We start from the raw sequence: 7,954 nt of genomic DNA, 5'->3' as shown, positions 1-7,954 counted from the left end.
GACCAAGTGCAATGCTGAAGGAAAAATAGAAAGACACAAGGCAAGACTAGTTGTCAAAGGATACAAGCAGCAGAATGGGAGAGATTATGAGGAGACTTTCGCACCGGTTGCAAGAATGGAAACCGTGAGAGCAGTGCTGTCCATAGCAGCACAAAACAAGTGGAAAGTTTACCAAATGGACGTGAAGTCAACATTCCTAAATGGAGTGTTAAAGGAGGACGTTTATATTCAACAACCTCTAGGCTATGAGAAGAAAGGCCAAGAGCACAAGTGTGCAGATTGAAGAAAGCTCTTTATGGGCTGAAGCAAGCGTTAAGAGCATGGTACAGTAGGATAGATTCCTATATATTGGAAAATGAATTTGACAAATTTGAGGGAGAACCCACCATCTACATCAAAGAAAAGGATGGTAAAATTTTAATTGTAGTGTTGTATGTTGATAATGTGATTTTTACAGGTAATGATGACTACCTCATTGAAAATTTCAAATCAGTCATGAAAGGAGAATTTGAGATGACTGACATGGGTTTGCTGAGATACTTCTTAGGAATAGAAGTAGATCAAAATGAAAATGGAATTTTTATTTCACAAGAAAAATATGTAAATGAAGTGTTGGGCAGATTCAATATGCAAGAGTGCAAAGCAGCAATCACTCCCACAGTAATGGGATTGAAACTCAGCAAAGAGGACAGTAGCAAGGATTTTGATCCTAGTTTGTATAAGAGCATAGTTGGCAGCCTTATGTATTTGACTACAACTAGGCCGATATAATGTTTGCTGTTAGTTTAATTTCCACTTTTATGGAGAGGCCAAAGGAAGCACATTGGCAGGCAGAAAAAAGAATTCTGAGGTATGTTAAAGGTACTAAAATGTTTGGCATTTTATATACTGTCTCAGAATGTTCAGATTTAGTTGGATACACTGATAGTGATTGGGCTGGAAGTGGAGATGATCGAAAAATCAGATCCGGTTATGTTTTTCACATGGGTTCAGGAGCCATTTCATGGGCTTCTAAGAAACAACCTATCATGGCGTTGTCTACAGCAGAGGCAGAATATGTGGCAGCTACAGCAGCAACATGTCAAGCAGTTTAGATGAGAAGAATGTTAAGGAGCTTAGGCCAAGAGGAAGCAAAAGTAACAGTGATTTTTTGTGACAATAGCTCAGCTATTGCATTATCAAAGAATTCAGTGTTTCATAAGAGAACGAAACACATTGACACAAGGTTTCACTACATCAGAGAATTGGTGAGCAGTGGAGAAATCACTTTACAACATTGTAGGACTCAGGAACAAGTAGCAGACATTTTGACAAAGCCATTGGACCAGAAAAGCTTCGAATTTTTGAGGAAATGTTTGGGTATGACTGAATGCCCAGTAGTTGAAATTAAAGGGAAGTGTTGAAAACGTAATTTCAACTGCGCAACAGTTGAGCCGTGTAGCAGCATTAAGACAATAACCGTGCGCTTCACCAAGGATCGGGGCACAAGACATTGCCGATGAGTGATCGTCGATATCGCATCGGCAAGTCGCAATGGAGGACTTACAAAGAGGTCTGGGCTTTTATATTTTGCGATGAGCGATCGCCAATATCGCATCGGCGCTTTCAAAGGGGAGCAGGGCCTTTCACACATATATATATTTGCAATCCGATGAGCCGGACCCGACGGGTATTCAACATTTTATTTCATGTTGTTTCAGTTCTGCCAGCGGCCTTTTTCCCAAGTTTTTAATGTTTTCCAGGCATAAGTCAAAATATATCGCATTGGCGGATATAACATCGGCATTTCGCTATCGGGATAGCCAAAGGGACGGGACCTTTACATATGACATGCATCTGACCCGATGGGTCGGACCCAATAACATTATAAATGATTTCTGATAAATTTTCAGGTCCGCGCTCAGGCCATTTTCAATGTATTTTACGCATTTTCATAGTATAAATGAAATATAAGGGAGGCCTTAGGTGAGTGCCAATAGCGATGAAACCCGGACCCGATGGGTTTCCGAACCCAAATTGTATAATATTTGAAATCCGCCAAAGCCATTTTTCAGGATTTTGCAGCGTTTTTTTTGCGTGTATTTTCAAATATGAAGAAACAAAGGATTGGCCAGTTAAGATATGCATTGCGACCTGAAAGGCGGACCCAATAGAAAAGATGTACATGTGTGGACCTTTGATATTTAAAAGTGGCAAAGCGGGCAGGATTTCTCAGTGGCGCGGAACTGGTCAAAACAAGCATGATGCAGTACAGTAGTAGGCGACTGCATTCAATTCACAGTATGGCCGAGAAGGAAGTAGGACACCATCGATCAGTTCAGAGCATTCAATGGTTATGGGTTTTACCCATATTTCACGCCACCTGCTCAAAGGAGGACTGCAGAGCAACAGAGGGGTCAAATCCATCTACCAACACAGTCTGTTGAGAGAGAGAAGGTAGAAGCGCAGCAGCGCATGTGAATGAAGTTTATTGTCGAACATGAAATTTAATACACAGCAGCGTAGTATACACAATGTAATGGGAAAGGAATGAATAGAGTAGCACTGCGTATGTTTTTTTTGGTGAATCCCTCTGAGTGAAAGAGGATGAATTCTGTATCAGGAATTTTATTTTAATGAATACAAATCCTTTTTATGGGTGTGTAATACTCTGTTCTTAGAAATAAATTAAAGCTTCCCTGTGCTAAGATCCTAGAGAAAAATAGAGCATTGTCACTGTGTTCAGTTTATTTTGTTTTTGGGGTTTTAACATAAAAATCCCCAACAGAGAAGAAATCCTTAAGAAGTATAAGTTGCTTATCAAGATTAGATGAAAACCTTGCGAGAAGAACATCCTGCTTCCTCTAAACAAGATGATGACTATTCTAGCTAAGATAGTGCCAGCATATCCTACTTCCTCTAAACAACCTTCTAGCTTGTCAATATAAATGCCAAATAAAATAAGAGAAAGGGAACAACCATTTAATTTATTTAACTAGATTAATATAGCTCTATCAACCATTTAATTTACATAACTCAACCATTTAATTTATTAATACACCCTCACCAATCATTTAATTTAAATAGGACAACCATGTAATTTATTTAGGTATAGCAATATACCGAAGCCAATTTTTTTTAGTTCTTCACTATAAAGTATGGACAGCTCATGTACCATGGATAGCTTATACCCCAGTATGCGTCCTCTCCACCTATTGCTTTAACGAATGTTAATTGCTGTTAAATGATCATTGCGTGAACATACCTTTGGTAAGACCATCCCCATAGATTACAACATCCACTGGATCTGGTTTTTGACGGGGATGAAGGAAATAATCAACAAAATAAGCCATGAAAGAATTTGCAGAAATGAACGAGTATGGAATTCCCACCTCTTCAATTGCCCTGCGAATTTTCTTTTTATTGTCACAGACTCTCTGAAACGGAGGGAGAGCGGCCTCTACACGGTCAACCTCATTGCCAAACTCTAAGGGTATAAATCTCTGTTTCCATAAAGGAAAGAACCACCCACAACGCACGAATTAATATAGCTGTAAATATTTGCAGAGCACAAGATTATTCAAGGAATATGAAGTGGTGTATATGCCTTAATGTTTCCCACTTCTTGAATGGCCCTTATGGTATTCAACTGCTCCAAATGCTGAGGAATGGCAACTACGGATATTACTATGTCTACTTGCTTCATTGCATCCACAAGGCTGTTGTGATCATCTAAAGATCCATGTTAAAAAAATCTATTAGCCTTATGGTGCATTGCATAATAAACACTATGTTAATGCAAATGGGAAAATAATCAAAAAAATATTGCATGAACTTATGGAAAAAAGAAAAAGAGTGAATCACTTACTGTAAGGATATGAATGCCATTATCTTTTAATTCATGAAGAAAATTTTCCTGGGAGGAATCGAGAGCTGCCGCTGTTGCGGGGCGGACAAGTACAAACGTTGGATAGCCTTGTGACACACTAGCTTTGGCTAAGTATTTTCCCAGATATCCGGTGCCTCTAACTATCAAAATTCTATTCATCATGAAAATTTTGTTCACAACCTCAACAGATCTCTCTCTCTGATCTTGCAGCTTTGGCTATGAACCGATCGACACTAGGGAAGAAGAGATGGGGTATGGATAACAGGTTGCATAGTAAGGACAGTTATTTTATAAGCGGATGAAGAAGGCCGCCTACCCACGGCGACCTGGTACGCTGAAGAATGGATATTTTTCCTGAGATTTTCCATTTCTTATGGACAAAGGACAATATTTTCTCAATTTGACTGGAATTTGGGGGACCATGTGCCCTAGTTATTCGCAGAGGAGAACGCCCAATTTTTTCCTCGTCTTCTTTATTAGGAAATCAGCGTGCTTATGCTAGCTATTCCTTCCGAATTTTTCGTGATGTTACGAATGGCTGACGTCACAATAATATTGATGTCAGTATGACAATTTGCGAATAATGGTTTCAACGTCATGAGACAGTAGGTGATTAGTAATTTTAAAGTCAAAATAACCATGAATCTAAATAAACATATTTTGGTATACAAAATAGTATAGTTCGTTTTCGGTTTTTTTGCTTACCCGTTTATGTTTTTTGTTTGTGTGTTTACTATTTTGATGGTTTATGTTTGTTATTTTTTTCATATTTGGTTATATAAGTTTGATAAGATTATAATTTTTTATATTTAAAATATATCTTTGAATATATATTTATTATTTAAAATATATATAAAGCTTAAAAAAGTTGTGGAACATTTTTTTAATAAAGTAATATATTTTAAAAATCATGGATATTACATCACAGAAGAGATATTTTATTACACCATAAAGGGCATTGTAAGGTTCTGTGTTTTTTTCGCAAAAAGTTATTAGTATTGATTTCCTAACGATATGTCTACAACTGTATATGTAGAATGAGGTCTCATTGTTTGGCTAGTCCACTGTATATTCTCCACATGACCACAAAGTGCATTGATTTCGTCATTTTCATTTTGACACTCCAGCTAATGTTGAACTGCAAGTATTATGTCAGATTGCTCATCTGGAGGAGAGCTGATGGATAAGCTACTGGGGAATGCAGATAGAGAGGGCACTTTGGGGGACCTTCTCCTTCGTCAGGTTGCTAATGTCGATCCATTAATCCCTTGCTACAGGGGCTTCTCTATTTTTTATTCTAGTCTCCATGTAGATCCCTAGATCCCCTCGAGGAATGATGTCAATGGCACAAAAGGAAGACACCAACAAAAAAACTTGTAGAGCGTATTGGAGACTTCTGCCAACTCTCCTCTTTTTATCACTTCCTCTCATTTCTATGACTCCCTCAATCATTGCTTCACAAAAAACCTTTCAACTTTGTCTCTCTTTCTCCTTCTCTCCCTCCCTCCCCAACCTCACTTCCTCTCCCCCTCCCCCTCTCCTTCTATATTATCCCCTCCTCTATCTCTGATCTGGTGGATCAAAATAGTGCTTAAAATTCAAAATGTCTAATAGAGATTGAATCCTGAACGAATGGATAGATCTTAGCGATTTGAACCCAATGCAATTTGTTTCACTCAAAACTAATATCATATGCTCCAAATATCATGTTCTTATAGAATTGGACAATAACTAATTTTTTTTAATTAGGATTGCAAGTACACCCAATCAATAGTTCGTATGCTGACTGGGCATATGACTAGGCATTTGAGAGTGTTTTTATGGGCCAACAATTGGATGACACTTGTCTCATTTTAATTGGTTTGTGTAAGGTGTGATTTCATTGGTGTAGTGTTGGACCAATGAGGGGGAGCCATGTGGGCCAATCGGTGGTTGCCACGTGGCGTCCTCTTACATGAAATTTTTTTGGTTAAGGGATGAATGGAGGCCACCGGGATCAAATCCGCAATATCAACCAACAACTCCAATGGCCTAACCAACTGCGCTGCGGTGGTTCTTGTAAAAAAATGTGTCGAGTTTAAATTTAAAGTTAAATGGAAACACCATTGGGGGAGGGGTCAGGCTAATCCCTAGCCCCTGGCCACCCCAGCACCACGTGAACATAGGCAAGGGGCCAAGGGGCTAGGCCTTAGCCCAAGCCACAATGCATGTCGGAGCCAACACCAATGACCAGTGGCGGAGGAAATGCAGGGGCAGCCCATGGGGGCTAGCTCTGGGTCATATGACCCATGATAAGACCACCGACAGAAACAAGGTGAAAATTAAGCAGCCCATCCCCAAGGGGCCAACCACAGGACATAAGGAGCCATGCGACCGAGAGCATAGAGGCTTGGAGACAGGCCATCCCAAGGTCATATGGGTAACCATGCAACCAAGAGCGTGCCAAATGAAGGGCCTAAAGTCGTTGGACATAGGCCTTGTAATCTTGACCCTAAACCAGGTCACATGGGAGCCCTGTGGCCATGATCTTCAGAACTCGGGGCTTAATGGGGAGACTAGAATTGCACATCAGTTGCAGGTTCAAGGCACTCAAGCCAGGTTTAGGTCGAATTGGAGGATTATTAGTTGGAGAATTTGGGAAAACTTGAAACAGTCATAACATACTTAGGTTTTGGCCGAACGAGGTGCAGAAAGAACCAAATTGGGGGTTTTGATAGTGCGAGATCCATTGGAGACATCATTTCTGGTGTTTAACCTTTTCAAAGTATGTAAACACACTTTTTAACATTTTTAATGAAAGAGGCCCTGCATTGGGAGTTGGACCAGGAGATGTATCCCAAGAGAGAGGTGAACTCCTTTATCATCCTTTGTGTTATGTTTTTAAGATATGCTTATTTCTCTCTATTTGTCTTTAAAATTTCATTCAAATTTACTTGTTTATGTGTTTAGTAAATTGATCCTCTGCCCAAAATACATATAAATTTAACTTGAAATTGTTAAAGATCTTAAAGTTTACACATACAGATCAATCTCTATCTCTCCCCCCATCACACATACTCTCTCTTTCTCTCTCTCTCTCTCTCTCTCCTTTCTTTATTCCTCACTCCCTCACTAAGTCCTAACTTCACAATTAGCCTCCTGCAACTCTCTCTCTCTCTCTCTCTCATCACATGTAGTTAATGATTTTGGATATCACTTATGGGACTGTGGAAATCACAAAATTAATGGGAGTGGATATGTCACACTAAATGAGAATGACATGTAGAAAGATAAATTGGATAGAAAGAAATAGCAAAAAGGAAACATGAAATACAAGTGCTTGATGAAATCACATAAAAAAAAACCTAATGGTGATGGAAAATATAATAGTCCCCTTGAACAATACTCTCCTTCATTTTGTTATGTATTATTAATTGATTATGGTGAACTAGAATGATATGAGCAATTCCCGTAGAAACCATAAGGAAATGGGAGCAAGGCATAAAAGAAGAAATGGAATCTTTCTTATAAATAACCAAACTTGGGACTTGGTCCCATTTCTTCCAGGTCAAAGAGCATTTCAAAATAAATGGGCATAAATGTCAAAGGAAGAAGATAAAGGAAAAAAGAGGTACAAGGTTAGAGATGTTGTAAAAGGATTTGCAAGGAATAAATATATAGATTTTGATGAAATTTTTTCTCCTATTTTTAGAATGAATTCAAATAGAATTATTTTATGTTTAGTGGCAGTAGAATATTTTCATCTTAAATAGTTAGATGTAAAGAAATAATTTCTCTATGTGGACTTGGAGGAAGAGATTTATATGCAACAACCACAATGGTGCGAGGAAAAAGGGAAGAGAAACATAGTGTGAAGAATAAAAAAGATTTTGTATGGTTCAGAGAAAATTCCAAGATAGTGGTATTTGATGTTTGACAATTTTATGATAGAGAAAGGGTATAGCATATGTTAATATGATCACTTTATTTATTTTAAGAGACTAGATAAAGGTAACTATATTGTCTTGTTATTTTATGCATATGACATGCTTTTTGTGATGTCTAACATCCATGATATAAATGATTTCAAAAGAAACTTATCTATTT

General features: G+C 38.3%; 1 pseudogene; it reads right to left on the bottom strand.

The window, feature by feature from the left end:
- Positions 1-3,227: 3,227 nt before the first annotated feature.
- LOC149209435 (isoeugenol synthase 1 pseudogene) lies at positions 3,228-4,070 on the bottom strand (annotated as a pseudogene).
- Between the last annotated feature and the right edge of the window lie 3,884 nt (positions 4,071-7,954).

This window comes from Pinus tabuliformis, chromosome 1_2, assembly GCF_031772625.1.
Source record: "Pinus tabuliformis cultivar Carrire ecotype Pingquan chromosome 1_2, CPIR1, whole genome shotgun sequence".
NCBI classification, from domain to species: domain Eukaryota; kingdom Viridiplantae; phylum Streptophyta; class Pinopsida; order Pinales; family Pinaceae; genus Pinus; species Pinus tabuliformis.
The sequence above is the reverse complement of the archived record's forward strand: the minus strand, read 5'-3'. Positions and strand labels throughout refer to the sequence as shown.